This window comes from Eptatretus burgeri, chromosome 7, assembly GCF_056783735.1.
Source record: "Eptatretus burgeri isolate ZD-2024b chromosome 7, Ebu_testis_v1, whole genome shotgun sequence".
NCBI classification, from domain to species: domain Eukaryota; kingdom Metazoa; phylum Chordata; class Myxini; order Myxiniformes; family Myxinidae; genus Eptatretus; species Eptatretus burgeri.
In genome coordinates, this window is record NC_140967.1 from 34,999,098 (window position 1) to 35,019,150 (window position 20,053).

At 44.7% G+C, this 20,053-nt stretch overlaps 1 pseudogene across 1 annotated transcript; it reads left to right on the top strand.

Annotated features, from left to right (window-relative positions):
* The first annotated feature begins 959 nt into the window (after window positions 1–959).
* LOC147023013 (uncharacterized) lies at window positions 960–19,853 on the top strand (annotated as a pseudogene). Its single transcript, XR_015059993.1, has 3 exons — window positions 960–1,297; window positions 2,516–2,581; window positions 14,723–19,853. The product of XR_015059993.1 is annotated as an uncharacterized LOC147023013 (transcript).
* Window positions 19,854–20,053: the final 200 nt, after the last annotated feature.

The following is a 20,053-nucleotide window of genomic DNA, read 5'->3' on the forward strand; positions in this document are numbered from 1 at the left end:
GTGGCACAGATCGCCTCAGGAGTTGCGGCACAGATCTCCTCCGGAGTTGTGGGACAGATCGCCTCAGGAGTTGTGGCACATATCGCCTCAGGAGTTGTGGAACAGATCTCCTTCGGAGTTGTGGCACAGATCGCCTCAGGAGTTGTGGGACAGATCTCCTCAGGAGTTGTGGCACAGATCGCCTCAGGAGTTGTGGCACAGATCGCTTCAGCAGTTGTGGTACAGATCTCCTCAGGAGTTGTGGCACAGATCGCCTCAGGAGTTGTGGCACAGATTGCTTCAGCAGTTGTGGCACAGATCGCGTCAGTTGTGGCACAGATCCCCTCAGGAGTTGTGGCACAGATCACCTCAGGAGTTGTGGCACAGATCCCCTCAGGAGTTGTGGCACAGATCCCCTCAGGAGTTGTGGCACAGATCCCCTCAGGAGTTGTGGCACAGATCCCCTCAGGAGTTGTGGCACAGATCCCCTCAGGAGTTGTGGCACAGATCCCCTCAGGAGTTGTGGCACAGATCCCCTCAGGAGTTGTGGCACAGATCCCCTCAGGAGTTGTGGCACAGATCCCCTCAGGAGTTGTGGCACAGATCCCCTCAGGAGTTGTGGCACAGATCGCCTCAGGAGTTGCGGCACAGATCTCCTCGGGAGTTGCGGCACAGATCGCCTCGGGAGTTGTGGCACAGATCGCCTCAGGAGTTGTGGCACAGATCGCCTCACGAGTTGCGGCACAGATCTCCTCAGGAGTTATGGCACAGATCTCAGGAGTTGCGGCACAGATCGCCTCAGGAGTTGTGACATCGATCTCCTCACGAGTTGTAGTGAAGGCCTTCCTTTCCCTCCCCTGTCTTCCCTTGTCCTCCCAGTGTGCCATCGATACAATAGCGACGTGGCTCCACCAGCAGGCCGCTCTTACCGGCGGGCGGGAAGGCGGGGGGGGGGTGGTGGGGTTGGAAAGGTGGTGGGATTCGCCCCTCTCACAAGGAGTGGTCACGTCAGCCAAAAATGAAGCAACAAACAAAAACAAAAATAATTGAGAGGACGAAGGAGGATTCGCCTCGCTTTGTCGAATGTTGAATGAAACAAGCGGTTGGTGGTGTTTGCTTCCCTCACGGATCGCACAAGTGCCCGCTCTGGGCTCATTGTGGAGACAATGGAAGCAAGAGGTTCGGGCCTCGGCTCGGGAACACCGTTCTGTGGATTCCTCTCGAGCTTGGCATCTCCCTCTCCCTTCGCCGTCTTTGGGACAAAAGATTCAGGGGAAGCGCTCGTCGTGTTACAACCCTCTGCACGCTGAGTCTGAAAGTAAGTCCGGGGAGGGGGTTCATCAGCATTTAAATGTAAATTAAAAACCGTTTCGAGGGAACAGTGAGAGCTGGGTTGAGGGGGAGCGGTCGCCGTGTCTGAGGGAAAAGACAAAGAACATGGAGACGCTCATGGGGGTAGAGTGGAGTGTGTACATGGCGGGAGTAACTCCGGTTTGCACGTCTGGAAGAAAAGTGCCTTTCGTCCTTTCGACCGAGCCGTGGTTCCAATGTCGGAACTCGATCCATTTTCAAATCACAACAACCGTGTTCTTTAAGATCGTTAACGATGTCGAGTCGCGATCCCTCAGGATTCCGAACAGTTACCCGACCACCACTACCCCCCCTTTCTTCCCCCCCCTACCCGTGCTGGGAGCCCCGAGAGTCACAAAGGGTTCGGAACTCTGACTGGACAAGGGAAATGCGTATATAGGTGTTATCCCACCCCCACTCCCCAAACCACAACCACCATCACCACCACCTCCTCCTTCCTCCGCAACAGAGGATCGAGCATCCAGTTTGGAAAATATGAGAGGGGGGGCGAAAGGGGCTCAGTCGTGTTCCTGAAGGATTCTTATGATCACGCCGCCCGTCGGCTCTTTGCTGACTCAGCAGGACCGCGGGTGGCGCGCCCTGTCTGCGGCTCGGGGAGGGAGATGGTGGACTTGGAGAGGGAGGGAGCGGGGGTGGTGGTTTGGGAGTGGGGTAAGGAGAAGAGAGAAGGGGAAAAGAGTGCGAACCCCACTGGCCGCCGTGCGAGAGAAAGCTTGCGAGTCGTACGTGTTGTCTCAATTTTCACAGCTCTTTGTCTGACTTTTTTTGTCCGTCTGTGTGTCTGTCCGTCTCACCATCTGCTCAACTGTACTGAGGATGTGAACTTGATCGGGTGTTCTTTGTTGACAAGTGTACTCCAGTCTCACATTAGTTTTAGAGTACAGCATAGTAGTGAAAACGAAGTACGAGAGATGCTTGCCTTTATCACCGTGTCCTCACCAGTCCCAATGCTGAAACAATCCTCCCCTTTTGTTGTTGCATTTCCCTCCACTCCATGCTTTGTCTGAGACAAACACCATCTCTTTCCCCCCTACCCCCTCTGCTTCCCTGCACATTGACAGAGTGGAGTTCAAAGTGCACCCCCCCCCCCCCAAGTGAAACAGCATCGTTGTTTCCCTGCACGGAACGTGATTTCTCTCTCCTTTCCTTTTGTTCCTTTACTCAGGCTCCGCGTACGTACTGTGTACATCCAGCTGCAAGAGAGACACCGTGCAGATACAACAACCACACGGTAAGTCCACCCTGCCCTGTGCCGGCCGACACCTCGTTTGATAGCAACATGATTCAATAATGTCAATAATACCGTAGTTATCTCGAACTGTAGGAACTTCATCACAAACAACCACCCTCTCTAACAAGTCGATAACCTCAACGGACTTCTACAAAACTTGCACGATGACTGTCTGAGCACGTTCGACTGTGTACAAGATGGTTCTCAATAATGTGTATGGATTATTTGAATCTCGGCTTTGTGTTATACCCCAAATTATCGTTAACATGATGACTAGCTATAGCTATTGTAAACGTGATGACTAGTTATAGTTAATCCGAGGGCTACTTCTCTTTTTTCTTATCATATGCTATATTTCTCCCATCACACCACTCGCTCTCCCTTTACAAGATGGGTGTCATGTATCGAGCATGCATGTTCTTGTATGCTAGTGCGGAATCACTAAAGTAGTTTACCATCACTACATTGAGACGGAGGGATGTGGTGGGTGTCGGGATGAAACTTAAAAAGGATTGCTCTAAGTTTATGTAAAACACAGTGTGGCACTTTAGAATTGGGTTAAAACATGAGCACACAGTGAGTGAGCTTATCTTACATGCTGTACACTCTCTCTGGGATAACGAGCTTTGAGAAAGGCACATCTTTCCAATGGCTAAAAGTTGAATATCATCCGATGTGCAAGTCGTGCCATCGCGTTACCGTGCTCTGCTCACCCGGAGTCCATTCGACATTGAACAACTTCCACACGGACTTGTAAATGTGGCAGCAATTTACTCGTGTTTTTAAACGTGTTTCAATAACACTGGTGCATTACACGATGTCGCGCCTTTTGACACTTCAAATGTTAAACACTGAACCACATGTGTTGCTTTTGGCTCGAACAGAAAACCTGAAAATACTCGGCGTTTCTTTCTTCTCCAATTCCCTGCAAGCGTTCTCAAAAACAAAAAAAAGCTGACAAATAATTATATAATCCATAAAAGTTGATGGAAAAAGAAGCACACAGTACTTTATTGCCATGGAAACACGATCGACATAGTCATCAGAAAGCAGCATCCTCATGAAGAAGAAAGACCTTTTGTTGGCAAGTTAACCGCTGGAACTTGTTTGCAATGAAACAAAGTTCTCATTCAACGGCATATGTCATCTCGCCGTCACTCAAGAAAGGTCCATCCATTAATAAGAACCCAAAGACATCGCTGTTTGATGCGATGAGTAAATGTTCGAAATAAAAAAAGTCTTCGGTGAAAGGATTATCCTGAAGAACTTAATACAGGCACCATGGTGTCCATTAACAATGACGATGCTTTCAGTAGTGTGTCACGTGACAAGGAAGACTCGAAGTTCTAGAGTGCTTCATTCTTGGTACAAGTTTATTGTCTCCTGCAGATGACCATCCTACTATAAATGCAGAAGTGTGTGTGAGACTGTGAGTGTGTGCGAGATTGACTGAGTGAGTGAGACTTGTTGGCACTCCTGAAGCGTTGGACAGAATGAGTTGAAAACTGCTGCTTGAACTCGGCATATGCACAGGAGGTGTTTTAGGGGGTTTAAAAAAGTTGTCGTCCCCAGGGTTTCAGGGTGGAAGGAAGTCCCCAATTCTGCAGATGTTAATATGTATTGCACAGTGCTGCTCCTGGTGAGAGATGTTATTACAGTCAGACTAAAATACACCAATTCTGGGGGGGGGGATTATCCCGCCTCTAATTTGAAGGGAATTGACCCGTCTGTAAGGATGGATTCTTCGCTAGTGGTTAGAATAAACGGTGAACTGATGGTGGAATTTTTTCACTGATTGCAGCGATTCTTTATGGACTTGTGATGCTCCGTCGCTAAAATACACGGCCATGAATGTAGGACACTTTTGGACTTTGAAAGCACTGTGTCATGTTCACTGCTCCACAAATGCTGAGCAACACAGCAACCATTGCCACAGTGTCATATGATGATTGAAAAGGTTTTTTTTTTTTTTAATCATCATTGATGGATTCATGTGAATTGGAAATATTGGCGTTTAACTCCGTTTACGTTCAAATTTCGTTTACTTGACACAAAAGTACTGGATTTGAAAACAGTACTGGTTACAGTGATGGAAAGTAGAAGCAGTTTTGTACTTAAACCTATGCTCAGATACTAGGACGGCACTCAGTGGAGCGCATACCTCCGCCAGGCTGAACAGTTTTTGTTTTGTATCCCACTGATGGGCCTGATCGGCATCCGGACCATTCGTCCTTGTCAAACACCAAAATCGAATCTGCTAGTTCATGTTACATACCCAAATCATCCACCAAGTTTTGTCATAACCCGTCAACACATTTTTGAGATATCGTGCTATATATCGTGTTTGTCTCCTTCTCTCAATGGTGAAGAATTACTTAAAAATTATTGCATCCAGATCCAGATCTTCACCAAAATCGAATCAATTCGTCCTTGTCATACACCCAACCTGCCCACCAAGTTTTGGCAAAATCTGTCAACAACTTTTTGTGAGATATCCTGCTCACAAACAAGACAGATAGGGGTGAAAACATAACTTGAATCCACCTTCGTTGGTCAGGTAATAATACATAGTTAAGGATTAATAAGGTGTAATTCCGATGTTTGTTGACGAATGCTCTTCTGATGTCTTCGTATCATCTTCCTTGTACACTTTTTTGTTCTTGTTTTTTTACTTTTTACCTCTGCTTCCGAAGGTTGATTGAGGTTATGTTTTCACCCCTTGTTTGTCTGTCTGTCTGTTTGTTTGCTTGTCGGTTTGTCAGCAGGATATCTCAAAAAGTTATGGACGGATTCAGAAGACACTTTGTGTACATGTTGGGTGTGTGTCAAGGAAGAATTGGTTCAATTTTGGTGAAGACCTTGATCTGGATCCGATAATTTTTTTATATGATCCTTCACCATCGAGAGATGGGGCTAAACCAATATATAGCAGGATATCTCAAAAAGTTGTGGACAGATTCGGACAAAACTTGGACAGGGTGATTGTGTGATGAGGCCGAATTGATTTGATTTTGGTGAAGATCTGTATCTGTATCTGGATACGAAATTTTTAAAAATTTTTCAAGTGATTCTTCACCATTGAAATATTTGGCCAAAACAATATATGGCATTATGTTTCAAAAATTTATGGGGCCCATTATGTTCTACCGCATCAAGCATTGCGTTGCAGGGGTATGAGCTCTACCGAGTGCCCTTCTAGTTTTGTTCTGTTTTTGCTTTTGTATTTTTGCCATTTGTTCTGTTTTTGCTTTTGTATTTATCAAAGTAAAATGCTCATGGTATTTCTAAAACTCTAAATTATGAGATGTGATTATAAATTTTTTATTGCCTTAAATCATTGTATGCAGAAACATTTGATTAAACAGGTGATATGACTGGTGAATTTCCCTAACTTATTCTCCAACTATTACTGCACTACGACTGTCACTATTAATTATTTTAATGGCCCCAATTATTCTCACCTTCTTGTGGAATTGAACAACGACTTTTTTTTCATCCTAAGCCTTTCATGAACTGGCTGGCCAGGCTTTATGTTCGACTGAAGGCGATTTGGGCAAGAATTTGTAATTTGGCGAGAGTGCTGGCAATAACTCGCATACTCTTCACAAAAGATGTCGTGGGATCTTTAACGTCCACCGATGAGCATTGCTGGCAGATGGGTCATCCTGCTTAACATCCATCTATGGGACGGTGCCAATATTGATGTACTGCCCTGTACGTGGAACACCAGATAACAGTTTATAGCTGTGTCGAGATTTAAACCCAGGCGAGACACCTCAGAGGAGAGTGTGCGTTCCTCTCAGCTATAGTGCCAGGTCATTCCCCCGACTAAATTATGTTTTATTTGATTTTGGTGTAGACTGCGTTCCTCAAAAAATGGAAGTCGGTCATTCTGATTCATTCATGTTTTGTTTTTTTTTTATTCTCATTGCTTAAGCTTATTACAAATCCTATAATCAGACCTTGAAATAGCACCAAGATGTAATTCTCCAATTGTGAAAAAAGAACAAAAAATAAAATACCCTTCTGTTAGACTGTTAGAGGCATGAACAGGAATGGCAGCATCAATCCCCCTAACATAAGGTATGGGCATTTTGGCATAAGATTCATGAAGTTGTACCTGAACGTTACTTTATGGTCCAACTATTAAGAATTTTAAACTTCATAATGCTTTAAGGCAAATTTGAAACAGGTTTAATGAACTGATGAATCAGATTGGCTGACATCCAATCACACGAGCCATATAGCTGACATCGCAGCCAGTTGTGGACCAGACATGTCTAGTCCTGGTGGCATACATCATTTAATCAAGGTTGTACATTTATGTACAAAAGTAAGTGATAAAAAAGTGAGAGCAAGTCAGAGTTTTTTTTGTTTTTTTTGAAACTTCACTGGTGTTTCATTTTTAATTCAGCAGTGCAACTGTAGTTTGTGGATTAGTGCAACTTATCCCTTTCATTTGAATATGATGTTTCATATTTATAGGATTTTTTAAACATTTGTGAGACCATGTGCATTGTGTACATGCTTGGTTGAGTCGAGGAGAGTTGTAAGTGCGAAAAACAAGGGTTTGTATTTGTGCAGAGGGAACATTTTGTTTTGAAAGAGAGTAACTGTCCTCTTCCTTTCCTGTGTCCATATTTCTGGCTTGTACCAGCAAATGCATTTCTCGATTATCCAGCCACAGCGATTCCTATTCAAGAATTCAAATCTCCTCCTTTGGCTGAAAAACGTGCAGTCACCTGTGTGCCACTTTTACATTCTTATTCTGTTAGCACAGATATTGTAACATCAATTTCTGCCATTCTGATTGCTCCTGAAAGTTGATTTGGCTTGAAATGGCTTTGAAAGGAGCTGTCTCTGTCGTTTATCCTTTTGCAAAATCCAACCGCCAAACATAAGGTTACAGGGATTTAATACATCCTGCCATTTTACAAGTTCACATTGTCAGTATAATATACATCCAGAGTTTTCACTAGGTAAAAAAAGTCACTCCAAAGTAATTTTGCACATTTTTTAAGGCCCTCGGTTTATTATGTGCACAACTCTTATGGGGCTGTCAAGATAGCCGAGAGGAAAGCAAACTTGTCTCTGAGCTTTCTAGCCTGGGTTGGAATCCCGACCCAGCTATAAACTGTCATCCTGGTGTTTCGCAGGCATCGATGTTTGTGCCTTTCCTCGGATGGATGTTAAGCAGGGTATTCTGCATGCCAACATTAGTCGGTGGGTGTTAAAGATGTATCCATGTTTTTTCAGGAAGGATAGGCAAGTTATTTGCTGGTGACCTGAATAAATTCTAAATCCCTGCCTTGACTGATTGCTGGACTCCAATGCAGGATACTCACCCACTTGTGCAGGAATTTTGAATTTGGTCAGGGTGCTGGCGATAACTCACCTACTCTTCATGAATGACACTGTGGGATATTTAATATCCACGAAGTAATGTCAGTAGACAGGACACCGGTTTAAAATCAATTTGAGGGACGGCATGTACGTTACGAGGTCCGTCTAAAAAGTAACGGGACTGAGCCTGCTGTGTGCTCCATTTACACAACTTGAATGAACAGGTTGCGTCACAGTCTTTCGCAACATTCCAGCAATATATATGATTGGTGATGGTTGACTGCGCTCATTATGTGATTTTTTACAGGTCGTGCTTTACACGTCGTCTAGTCTGAGTCTTCGCGCTAGGAGTTGTGAGCAGAGAGCCAATCTGAAGTTTCTTGCCAAGCTTGGCAAAACACCTTACGAATCCTTCACAATGCTGCAGCAAGTCTACGGGGAAGAAACTATGTCACGTACACGTGCATTTGAATGGCACAAGAGGTTCAAAGAGGGACGGGGGGAGGTTGAAGACGATCCACGGTCTGGAAGACCTTCAACGAGCAGAACAGTGGACAACATCGAGTGTGTGAAGCAGATGGTGCGTGCAGATCGTCGACTCACGGTGCGGATGATTGGTGAGGAACTTTCCATCAACAAGGACACTGTCTGGAGCATCATTACTGAAAATCTCGAAATGCGCACGGTGTACTCAAAGATGGTCCCCAAGCTGTTGTCCAAGGACCAGAAACAGCAAAGAGTCACTGTCTGTTAAGACATTATCGAGCGCCTCGAGGACGATCCAGACTTCCTCTGGAGAGTCATTACTGGCAACGAATTGTGGATATTCGAATACGATCCTGAGACCAAACGACAGAGTCGTCAATGGAAAAGTTCGGCATCACCAAGACCAAAGAAAGCAAGGATGTCGAAGTCGAAGGTCAAGGCGATGCTCATCGCGTTTTTTGACATCAAGGGCATCCTCCACTTCGAGTTTCTACGACAGGGTCAAACAGTGAATCAATACGTGTACAAGGAGATCCTCCGGCGCCTCATGAGATCATTCTGGGACAAGAGGAGAGATCTGTGGGAGAACAATGCCTGGGTGCTCCACCATGACAACACCCCTGCTCACAGTGCCCTGAGCATCCGACAGTTTCTGGAGGAGAGGAACATGCCAACTCTGGAGCAACCCCCGTATTCGCCAGACTTGGCCCCTTGTGATTTTTTCCTATTCCCCAAGCTCAAGGGGGTGATCAAGGGGACCATATTTCCTGATGTGGAGGCCATCAAAAGGGCTGTGACGACGGAGCTCCGGAGGATTTCAGTAGAAGCCTTCTGGGGGTGCATCAAACCATGGAAGAAGAGGATGGACAAGTGTGTGAGACTGGAGGGAAATTATTTTGAAGGGGACAAGCTGTGATTTCAATATATTTTTTGGAATAAAATTTCTGTGAAGTCAGTCCTGTTACGTTTTAGACGGACTTCGTATATGCCTGGTGTTGGCTTAATGATTAGGGCGGTGGGCTTTGGATCCGAGGGTCCTGAGTTCAAATCCCGCTCAGCTGTTGAATTAATATCAGGTGGGGTTAACTCGGTCTGTCATCCTTCCGAGGTCAGCAAAATGAGTGTCAGCATGCTGGAAAACTGTGTCGGAGTGGTGACCCATCCAGGATTGTGCCCAATAGTCAAGGAGACTGCTTAAGCAGCACCAATGCTCTGTACAGAGTACATTCCCAATCTCCTCTCCTCTCATGTACATTGATGTATCATCCAGCTGGCCCCAGGAATATCATCAAACCAACAAATTTCATCCTGATGGACCAATCGCTGTTTCTTCATTCACTTAAGCTCGCATCTCTCATGACTATTATGATTTTTGCCATAGTAAGAGCTAATCACTGAGATTAGCACTTCAAACCAAGATCCTGTCTCTCTGGTTTTCAAATATTTATATATTTATTACATTATTGCCCTTGCACTCATATTTGCTCTCTAATGTGAAAATGCATGAAACTTACAAAGTATGTTACTATCGATGAACCATTGAACACAATCTTATTGCTTTGTTGTTGGTTATACAATCATTGGTGTTGGTTACTCATAACTCTGATTGGATTGGCCTACATTGTAAAACGTCAGAGTACACCTCGTAATCAAATGGAAACTCGATTGGACACTTGAATTTTGAGATTGCTGAAGATTTTGTGAGAAAGATAGGGAGATTATCCAACAATGCTTTTATTTTGTGACATTACCAAAAAGGTGACAAGTGTATCAGAAGCACGTTGGAGGTGCCTAAGCGTCACAAAGCAACTTTTTACCTTATCACGACTGTTACGCTAGAGCATGTGAAAACCCTGCAAATCTTTGGAGAAGTGTTATTTACCTTAAATCTGACAACCAATCCTTTCTCATTTTCCCTCCATTTAATTTGTTTACAGAGATTATCCCAGGAGTGTGTGAGGTAAAGACTTATTGGATGATAGCCCATGGCTTGGCAGGTATAGCCTCATGGAAAGCTTTTTGCTAAGATATGGGGAAACATGCCTGCACAAGGAGTTCCCATGGAATATACCGGTATATTGGGCTTGTAAATCTCAGAAGTATTGGTATTTAACTTGTCTATCTGGAATTTGATGAATTGTGTTGTGGCATAATAGGTTATACTGTGAAGTGTTGCATACCCAAAATCCACAAAATCTGGAAATGCATTTTTCTATCCTTTTTTAAAAATGGGAACTCTGCATTAAACATGTTCATTGTCCAACATTTGTGAAGCAAATGCAACGCACTTGATTGAGACATCGCGTGCTTTTTGTCTTCACTTAGTGTGCAGAAGAATGGGCAGAAGCATTGAACCATCATCAGTGAATTGACAACACTGCTCCTAAGGCCTGTCCTGGTGTAGCAGCACATGAATACTGGAGTGGGCCGTAATGGCTGCAAGCCTCCAGTGTTGAGTGCGCTGCTGCATCAAGTCATGGTAACAGCTTCATACAAATGAAATAAGTGCAGAGGTTATGGGATGGCAAAACAGTACTTGATCCTTGAAGCTTATGGAGATTCCAGTAAGATTGAAAATGCCACACAGAGCACAGGGCAGCGATAATGAGCCCAGATAATGAGTCAATAATATGTGTAGCTCGTAATGTTCAACATATTAAACCTACATGGAATCCGGTTTGTTTTTCAATCTGAATTGTACTCACCCAATCCCAGCGGCTTACATACATGTTCTAGGTGAAGGGAAGTTAGCCATCTCACTGTAAGCTCAGTATATTGTCTTCAATAGCTACCCTGGTCATGAGATGAGGTGTGGCACAATTCCCACTTTGCTCTCAATCGCTTTCACTCTCGGTCATAGTGTAGCTAAGCTTTCATCTCTGGTCTGTATTTGTTCCGAAGTGTCAAACTTCTATTCCGAAAGTAAAATTAAATTCACCTGTTGTCCATTTTTTCACTAATGAAGTATTAACCAATGGAGTATCTATGGCATACATGTGCACTTGTCATTTTCAAGTCACCACTTCAGTTCAAATATGAATCAAAGGTGGGTTCCATTACTTTCCACAATTCCACTATGTTCAAGGAAACATTTCCTTTGATGGAGAGTAAAAATTTATCTGGACAAGCTCTGGTCTCAATTTGCTGCACCGTTGTTGCATAAGAAACATCTGATGTGCACTGTCAATATTGTGTGACAGTCTGTACAACAATGCTGCCTGCACATCTCTTTGCAGCACTACAACCTGTAATTAAATAAGCCCTTATGCTGCCATGGAAGTAAACAGTTGATGGAATCCCTACGTTTTCCATCTCAAGGTGTCTGTAGACTGCATTTAAGGCTTGGTTTAAAAGGGTCCAATTTAACATGGAGGTGGTCTTTGTAAATGGGAGAAAAGAATTGCAATTCATTGCAGATTATATACGTAGGTTTGGAGAGACATCAAGCTATCGATCTTAAGTGAGGAGGAGGTCAATGTCGAGCTTGGGTGACATTTAGAACAGTTGTAGTTCAGTGAGCATCAAGCCCCATCTGTTCACACATTATGGTATAGCTGTGAATTGAGGAGCATCAGATAAATCACAGATGAGCTATATTTATTGGCTGTGTAGCTCGTACTTGGCATGGCACGTTTAGGCACAGGTACTAGAGATGCACCTGATCACTTACCAAGGGATTTTTGATAAATTCTTCTTCTTCTTCCTCTCTTCCCTTTATAATGGGTGATGCTGAATGGTACCAAGCTTCTGCCCTGCCTTGAACAAGATATTCCTCCACTTCCCTCTGTCCTCAGCCAACTCTCTCCACTCTCCAACTGCCCCCACCTAATTTATATCCTTCCTCACAAAATCGTCCCATCTCAACCGTGGTCAAGCACTTCTCTTTCCTCACTCCCTCAACCGTTCCGCTTTCTTTGCCATTCTCTCTTCCTCCATCCGCACCTAGTGTCCAGTCCACTTCAGCCAGCTTTTTACCAATCTCCCCTTCAAGCTCATCTGCACATCAATCTAATTTCTCAGTTCATCCATCCTCCTTTTATCCACTCTCTTCACTCCCGCAATCCTCCTTACACAGTTGTTCTCGCAGACCTGCAGTTTCTGGTGTTGTCTCTCTGTCAGTGCCACCATTTCCAGACTGTAAAGGTAGGCTGGTGTTACCCAAGAAAATAGAACTTTCCCTTTCAATTTCCTTGATAGTTTTCTGTCTGCCATGAATCTCTGCACCCTCCTCCATGTATTCGTACCCACCTGTATCCTCTGCACCCCTGCCTCCGAACTACCATTCCCAGTCACTGTTTCCAACCTCAACCCCCAGATACTCAAACATATTTCTCTGCCTGATCTTCCCCTCTACTCTGATATTCACTTCCTTTCTCTGCTGCCCTACCCACATTACCTCCACCATCTCCATACTCATTTTCAATCTGTGTCCAAAATTCCTCCTTTCACTACCCCAGTACCTCCTGCATCTTCCGCTTACTCTATGTTACAACAGATAGATCATCCATGTACAACATCTTCCCCAGAATACCTCTCATGCTCATGTTTACCCTCCTGTAAACCAACCTCCATTACCGTGAAAAACATGAGTGGGCTGAGAAAGCTTCCCTGCCTCAAACTGATGTTGATGTTGAACCCCTCTGACATCCTTGGACCAACCAAAACTCTTCCATTCGTTCCCTCATACATACCTTCCACCTCCATAACTTTGGCTTCTGGCACTCCCTTCCCATCTCAGTGTTGTCATCACCATCTTTCTTGATAGTGTCACAGGACTTCTCAAGAGCCACAAATCATAATGCTATTTCAACAATCCGTTCTCCACCGTCTCAGCGTTGACATCCCATTTGTCGTCCCCCTACCATTTTGAAATCCCATGTTGTTCTTCGCTGATCTCCCTCTCCACACACTTCCCTATCCTCCCATCCAGAATCCTCTCCAGTGCCTTCATTACGTGACTTGGGAGTGTAATGCCTCTGTACCTCCCCTGATCCTGTACATCACCCTTCCTCTTCCATATTGGCATAATTAGCCCTGTCCTCCAATCCTCTGGAATCAAACCCTCTCTCATACATATATTTAAGTCCCTTTGTCCAACCCACTCCAATATTCTTGTGCTGCAATTAGCATCTCTGTACGTACCTCATGTGTTCCTGGTGCTCTTTTTTATTGTTTTTTTCCTTATTCTTAATACATAGTCTAGGCTCTAGGCTCATGGAAGAGCTAGGACACAGGACAGGACACAACGTAACCAAGGAAACAACAGAAGAAATGAGAAATGCCAATAGCATGGCAGAGGGAGAAGGTAGATGGAGACGGCCAAACAAGGGATGCAGGTAACAATGAGGGGTAGGAGGGAATGCAAGGGGTGGACAAGATGAATACATCAGCAAAACTTTGAGAGTGGTGCAGGTGGTTTAATGGGATTAGAAAAGATCATGGCTTTGGATGGGGGATGACCTGAGATGGTGGTGAACAGCTATCTTGACGACCCGGAAGGAAGAATGAGATTAAAGAGAGTGTGAAAGGCCGTTCTACAGATGAGAAAAGAGAGGAATAAATGAGTGGAGGTGATTAAGGTTCTGGATTTAGGCAGTTTCACTTGGAGGGTTGCTGGTGGACTGCGTGTGTCCTGTAAATGGGGGAGGGGGGGACAGAGCACGGTGAGGGCAGAGGATGCAAGACCAGAAATGAGGTGGAAGAAGACAGAGACACCACCAACCCGTCGGCCATGGTGAAATGATCGGCCCACAGACTCAGCTTCATCGCGAGAGATTCCAATGATCTTTCCACGACATCAAGCTGAGCAAGATGTGAGGCAGGGGGGAGAGCAGTACTCTATCAAGCTGCTGATGAAAGCCTCGTAGGTGGATGGCAGCTCAGGTGTGCCAAGGAAAGACTTTGCAGGAAGGAGGATGCCTGGTCGGCATCTGGCTTTGGAGGCCAACTTTGAAATGTGGTTGGCCCAAGAGAGACAGTTCGGATAATGGTTGAGAGAGAGAGACCCAAGAGTTTGAGTGACTAAACCTCTTTAAGACGGTTGTTGAGATAGTAGATGGGAAGGTTTGTGAAATGATCCTTTTGGGAGGGGGGGGTGGAGAGGAGTGGAGATGTAAAAACATTATATATATATATATATATATTGAGAGATATACAGGGTGTTCCAAAAAGATCTGGACAACTTGTGTTGTTAATATATTTAGAACCACAAATGATACAACGATACCCTTTGGTTTGTGTGATACAGAAAGTCATAAAGATTTGTACACACCATCAATACACTTCAATGTGAGCTCTGTTTGTCACACGCAGGACATCAAGGTGGTACAAGAGTTCTTGCCATGTTCGGCTCAGCATGTTTGCGTCCACCAGTGCACATACAGCTGTGATCTGAGAATGAAGATCCTGCAGGTTTGCCACCTTGGTGTTGTAGACATCATCTTTGACAAACCCCCACAGAAAAAAAAAATCAAGGGGGGTTATGTCTGGTGATTGTGGGGGCCAGGTGGTTGGTATGTCTCGGCCAATCCAGTGACCTAGAAATTTTTCATCCAGGACAGCTCGAATGACTAAGGCCCATTGAGAGGAAGCACTGTTGAAAAATGATATTGTGTTGCAGGTCTTCAATCTGTTGGAAGGCGAATCCTTCCAACATGTTCATGTAAATTATTGAGGTCACTCTATTCCCCATAAAGAAAAACAGACCCACCAAGTGGTCATTGAGAAGGCCACACCACGCTTTGACCTCTGGACTGTCATGCATGTGTTCAATGACCACGTGGGGGTTTTCAGAGCCCCAGATCCTCACATTGTGCCAGTTGACCTTCCCCGATACATCAAAGCAAGTTTCGTCCATGAATATGACCTTTTTCAGGAAATCTTCATCATCCTCTATGCGACTGAGCATTTCCATGGCAAACGCCTTGCATTTGGGTGTGTCATTTGGTTTGTGTTCTTGCAGAATCTGCACCTTATAGGCATAACGCTTTAGTTTTTATGGAAAATCCTGTATACGGTGGTGGTTGGAGGCCCCAGTTCTCTGGATGCACGTCAAATTGATTTTCTGGGACTTTGTTGAAATGATTCACGCACTCATTCAACGTCTGCTGCACTTGTGCTTAGTCGACCGGTCCTTTTCTGTTTTGAACAACTTCCAGTCTCCTTAAACCTTTTGTACCACTCTCTGATACTAATCCGTGATGGCGGATTCCTTCCATACATTGTACATAAATTATTCTGAACTTGTGTGTTGGATCACGTCTTGATGAACCATTCGACGTACTGAGCTTTCTCCTGTGGAGTTGCCATTTTCTTTTACATTAAGCCACCAGACCTGAAAATAAAGAAAACTTTATGAGTTTCTTTATCATATAAAATAAAGGGCATCATTGTATCATTTGTGGTACTAAATATATTAACAACCAAAGCTGTCCATGTCTTTTTGGACCACCCTATATAGAGAGTTCTCAGGATTGAAAGGCATGTTCAAAGTGATTGACCAATCTGTGATATTTTTTTTGTCAAGGTCTGAGGAGAGGGAAGAGTCTGAGGAGAGGCTGCCTGTCTGTCAGAAGGATGAGAGATGTCACGGCAGAGTGGAGTCGTCAGCAAAGAGATAAAGGCCATTTTCCAGAGAGTCATTGGGATCAAAAATGAAGATTAGGATGGGTCCTAGAACACTGTCTTGGGGTACACCAACCTTGACAGGGAGAGGAGAAGAAAGAGTTCTGTTGAGAGCGACACGTTGGTTACTAGAACAGGAGGAAGTCAGACATCCAAGAATGGAGTTGGCCTTGAATTCCATAGGCAGACAGTTTTGAGAGCAAGGCAGGATGCCAGACTGTATCAAAAGCTCTAGATATGTCCAGAGAGATGGCCATGATCTCATGATTGGTATTGAGCACCTCCATCCATTGTTGGGAGAGTGGAAGCAGCATGTCCAAGGTAAAGTGACTCGGTCTGAATCTGAATTGATGATTTGAGATGAGTCTGAGAAAAGAAATTATTTTAAGTCAAATGCGATGATGGAATTCATGACTTTGCTGTTCATTGGAAGTAAGCTAATTGGTCTGTAGTTTAGGGGAACTGGTTTTGCACCTTTTTATGTAATGCTGTGATGTTGGCTGATTTCCAAGTAGATGGAAGATGACCTCGGGTAAATAACATTGTTGAAAGGGCAGAGAGAGAGGGAGTGCAAGAGCAGCAGAGCAGATTTTTTTAGGTCATGTGAGCTGATGTCGTTTGGTGCACTTGCAGATTCAGAATCAAGAGTTGCCAGAAACTTGCCCACCTTCTCAAATGCAAAATATACAGAAATCGGGAGCAGTTGGGTATGACTGAAAATGGTGGATACAGAGAGTGAGGGGTTCATGACACAAGATTTGGAATCAAACACAGAATTGAGGCATTCAGCCTTCTCATGAGCAGAGTCGACTGTGGTGCTATATGAAGGAAAGGAAGGGATAGAAGTGTAGCATACACGAGAGACAGACTTGACAAGGCGCCACTAGGTTTTAGAGGAGGGAGCCAATTTTGAAAGCTCTTCCCTTCTTCATCCTCTTTTATATGCTGTTGGCACCAACTCCTCCCTGATATCTATGAATTTTACTTTCCACTATACATAACTGGTCGCTCTGGTTTGCGATTGCTTCCTCCCTAGTTCAACAGTTCCTTAAAATAATGTTACATTTGTGGGATGGGATGGGGGAATGCGAGGGGGGAGTAGGAGGAGGAGGAGGAGATAGGAATGCATAGAGTAGCATGGTCTGCGTGCGAGTAGTTTGCCATCCCAATGTATAAGTAGGGAAACATTAGCTTACGAATTGCCCTATTTGAATGTGCACCATACAAGGGGTGGTGCGTGGAAATAGGGATTATGGTTGAGGAAATTGTGCTTATAACCTCTATGTCAACCGCAACTGGAGGGCGCTAGGATACTTGGCACAAGAGTGAGGGGAGTTGCATTCTTCACCTCCCAAGGGGCGGAGCTAGGAACGCCTTCAGGGGCAAAGTGATAGACGCCTCCCAAGGGGGCAGAGCGTTGCTCGGGGTGAAGAAGGAGCCTAATCGGGCAGTTGAAAGTCGGGAACGAAAGAGTTAAGTCTGAGGAGAACGTGCCTGGGAGTTTTGTGTGAGGAGAACAGGGTTGGTCTGAAGGAGAATCGTTTCTGAGGAGTTTTAAGAAAGTTGTCCTGCCTACCTGTTTTTGTCACACTGTGCCCATTTTGTCTGCCTGCTGATTTGTCTCCTGGTCATTGCCCGGAACCCGTTGATTGACCTGTCTGTGTTTCCTCATCATCCTGACCATAATCCTCCTCGCCCTCTTCATTCCCTGCTCGTCCCCACTTCTGCTCGAGCTAAGTCCCCCGGTTTTTGTTCCCTTTCCCCCATTTGTGACTGAGTCTGGAGTGAGGTGTCTTAGTTTCTTTCGATTCATTTTTATTCCCACTATATATAATTATTTATTAATTGCACCCCTTTCCTCCAAACCCGCCATTGTCTCCTCGCGATTATATAATCTCTGGTTCTTTTTATTGTTTGTGGTATTGGAAATAAATCAATTGGTTTTACCAGAGCTAAGTTTCTCGTGTCTCTCCTCACGACCCATGTGCACGTTGTCCGCCATTAATTCAGAACATGTCCTTAGTAGTTGAGCCACTCAGAACATCGCGGGGCTTCCACCTCCCGCCACAACGAGCTCGAGGTTAGTTGAGCCATCAACGCCACAATAATTTCCCCATAGATCTAATACCCCTCTCTTTCAATAGCTTCCCAGCAACATCCTTTATCACTGACCTCCTTCAAGTCCTAACCATCCTCATCCCTGTCTCGAGCCAATTTATAAATCGTCTTCCCACCACCTAATTTTCTGCACACATTTGCTTCCATATCATTCCTTGCCTTATCCACAGCTGTCCTTGATGCTTTCTAATTTTGCTCATATAAGTGTATTACCCCTGCATCCGGTTGTGCCCCTCTCTCCTTGATCTTCTCTATCTTCTTCCAAACCACCTTATCACCGAATATCTTTGCTACTTCCATGTTCTTCCACACAAAATCTCTGCAAGTCCACTAAACACCTCTGTACTTATTCCACTCTTCCTCCAAACCTTCGGCTTCTTCCCTAAGTTCCTCATACTTGGCTCTCACCCTCTAATTGTGCTCTACAGCGATGTTGTCCCTGCACTTCCCCCACTTTATCATCTTGCGACCCTTGCTCTTAACTTCATTCATTTTCTGCATGTTTACAATAAACACCAAAGGCTTGCATGCTGGGTGGTGACATACTCTTCTGCCACTGCCGTAGTACATTCCTTGATCCTCCTCAATTGTTGCTTCTTATATACCAACAAATCCAGTTCCATTTTATGCTGTCCACTCCTGAAGTAATTTTGAGTATTAAAGAATAATGATCAAATATCTGGGCCCCCTCCTCCCTTTCTACCATGCCCAACTATTTCTACTTGCAAGTTGTGCAATTAGAGGGAACTAAATATGTTCAAATATGGAAACTATGCTCCACATATCCACAGACTTCGCCTTTGCCACAACAAAGGAAAGAGCGGTGCACGACATGGTCCACACAAACAATGGGTCGACAACGAGATGTACCTGTCAGGCATGTAATGTGTCTTCACCGTTTGACACAGAGGTAACATTTACCTTTGAACTGGCTCATCTAAGTTCAATATGGAGTTGAGCGTGCCTGTGAGTTTTGTGTGAGGAGAACAGAGTTGTTCTGAGGGAGAATGGCGTGGGGTTGCCTTTCTATTATCGGCTTTGGTATGCGTTCCGTGCAGTGTGGGCATCGTGCTGGGTGTGTTTCCTGTGTTGTGAAAAACACCATCCGTGCAGCCTTTTTAAGAGGTATTCATTCATATGCCTTTTCAATGCAACCGGCAATCTTCCCCAGATCATCAGAAGCTCGAGTCGATAATCTCGAACGGCCGAGCAAACTGTATAACTCGCCGCAAACGTTGGGTTGAGGGATCGCTTGAGGATGGGAGCTCTGTGCTGTCGATGCTCATGTGGTGTTTGAGCGCCCTTTCTATGCTCCTCCCCCGGAGAAGTTATTGTGAGGGTATGATGGTTTCCTCACGGCCGTGGCACGTGCTGCACGCAAATTCGGATTTATCTCAGAAATAAGCAGAAAGGAAGAGTAGGAATGAAGTTAGAAATGAAATTAAGAAGAAATGATGTAAGCAAACCTAGCTATGAGATCCTCGCAACGCACGTCCCTGTTGTCCCACAAGACAAAAGGGAAGGGACTATCTAAACGTATATTAATGGAATAACTCTCTTGGGACCACTATATGTTGGATGCATGTGGTTCTGAGAACCGCAACAATATCATCAAGCCACCATGTTCACAGGAGGTAATCCTGCAAGGTTTAAAGTCAACTCACTGACAGGGATGATTGGGGAGGTCGGGAAGAACACTCCATACACAGGCCTTGCAAGGGCTCACGTTGTCGGAACTTTTTGCAATGTCTCTGCACCTCCCCGATCTCAGGGTGTCTCTGCAAGATGTCAACTTGTTGGGAGAGGTGATCAGAAAGTTCTCCAAATTTTTCATTGTACAGAGCCACGCCCCTTTCTCACAGATGTTTCCAAGTATTTTGGCTTCTTTTAGAAGCTTTGAGA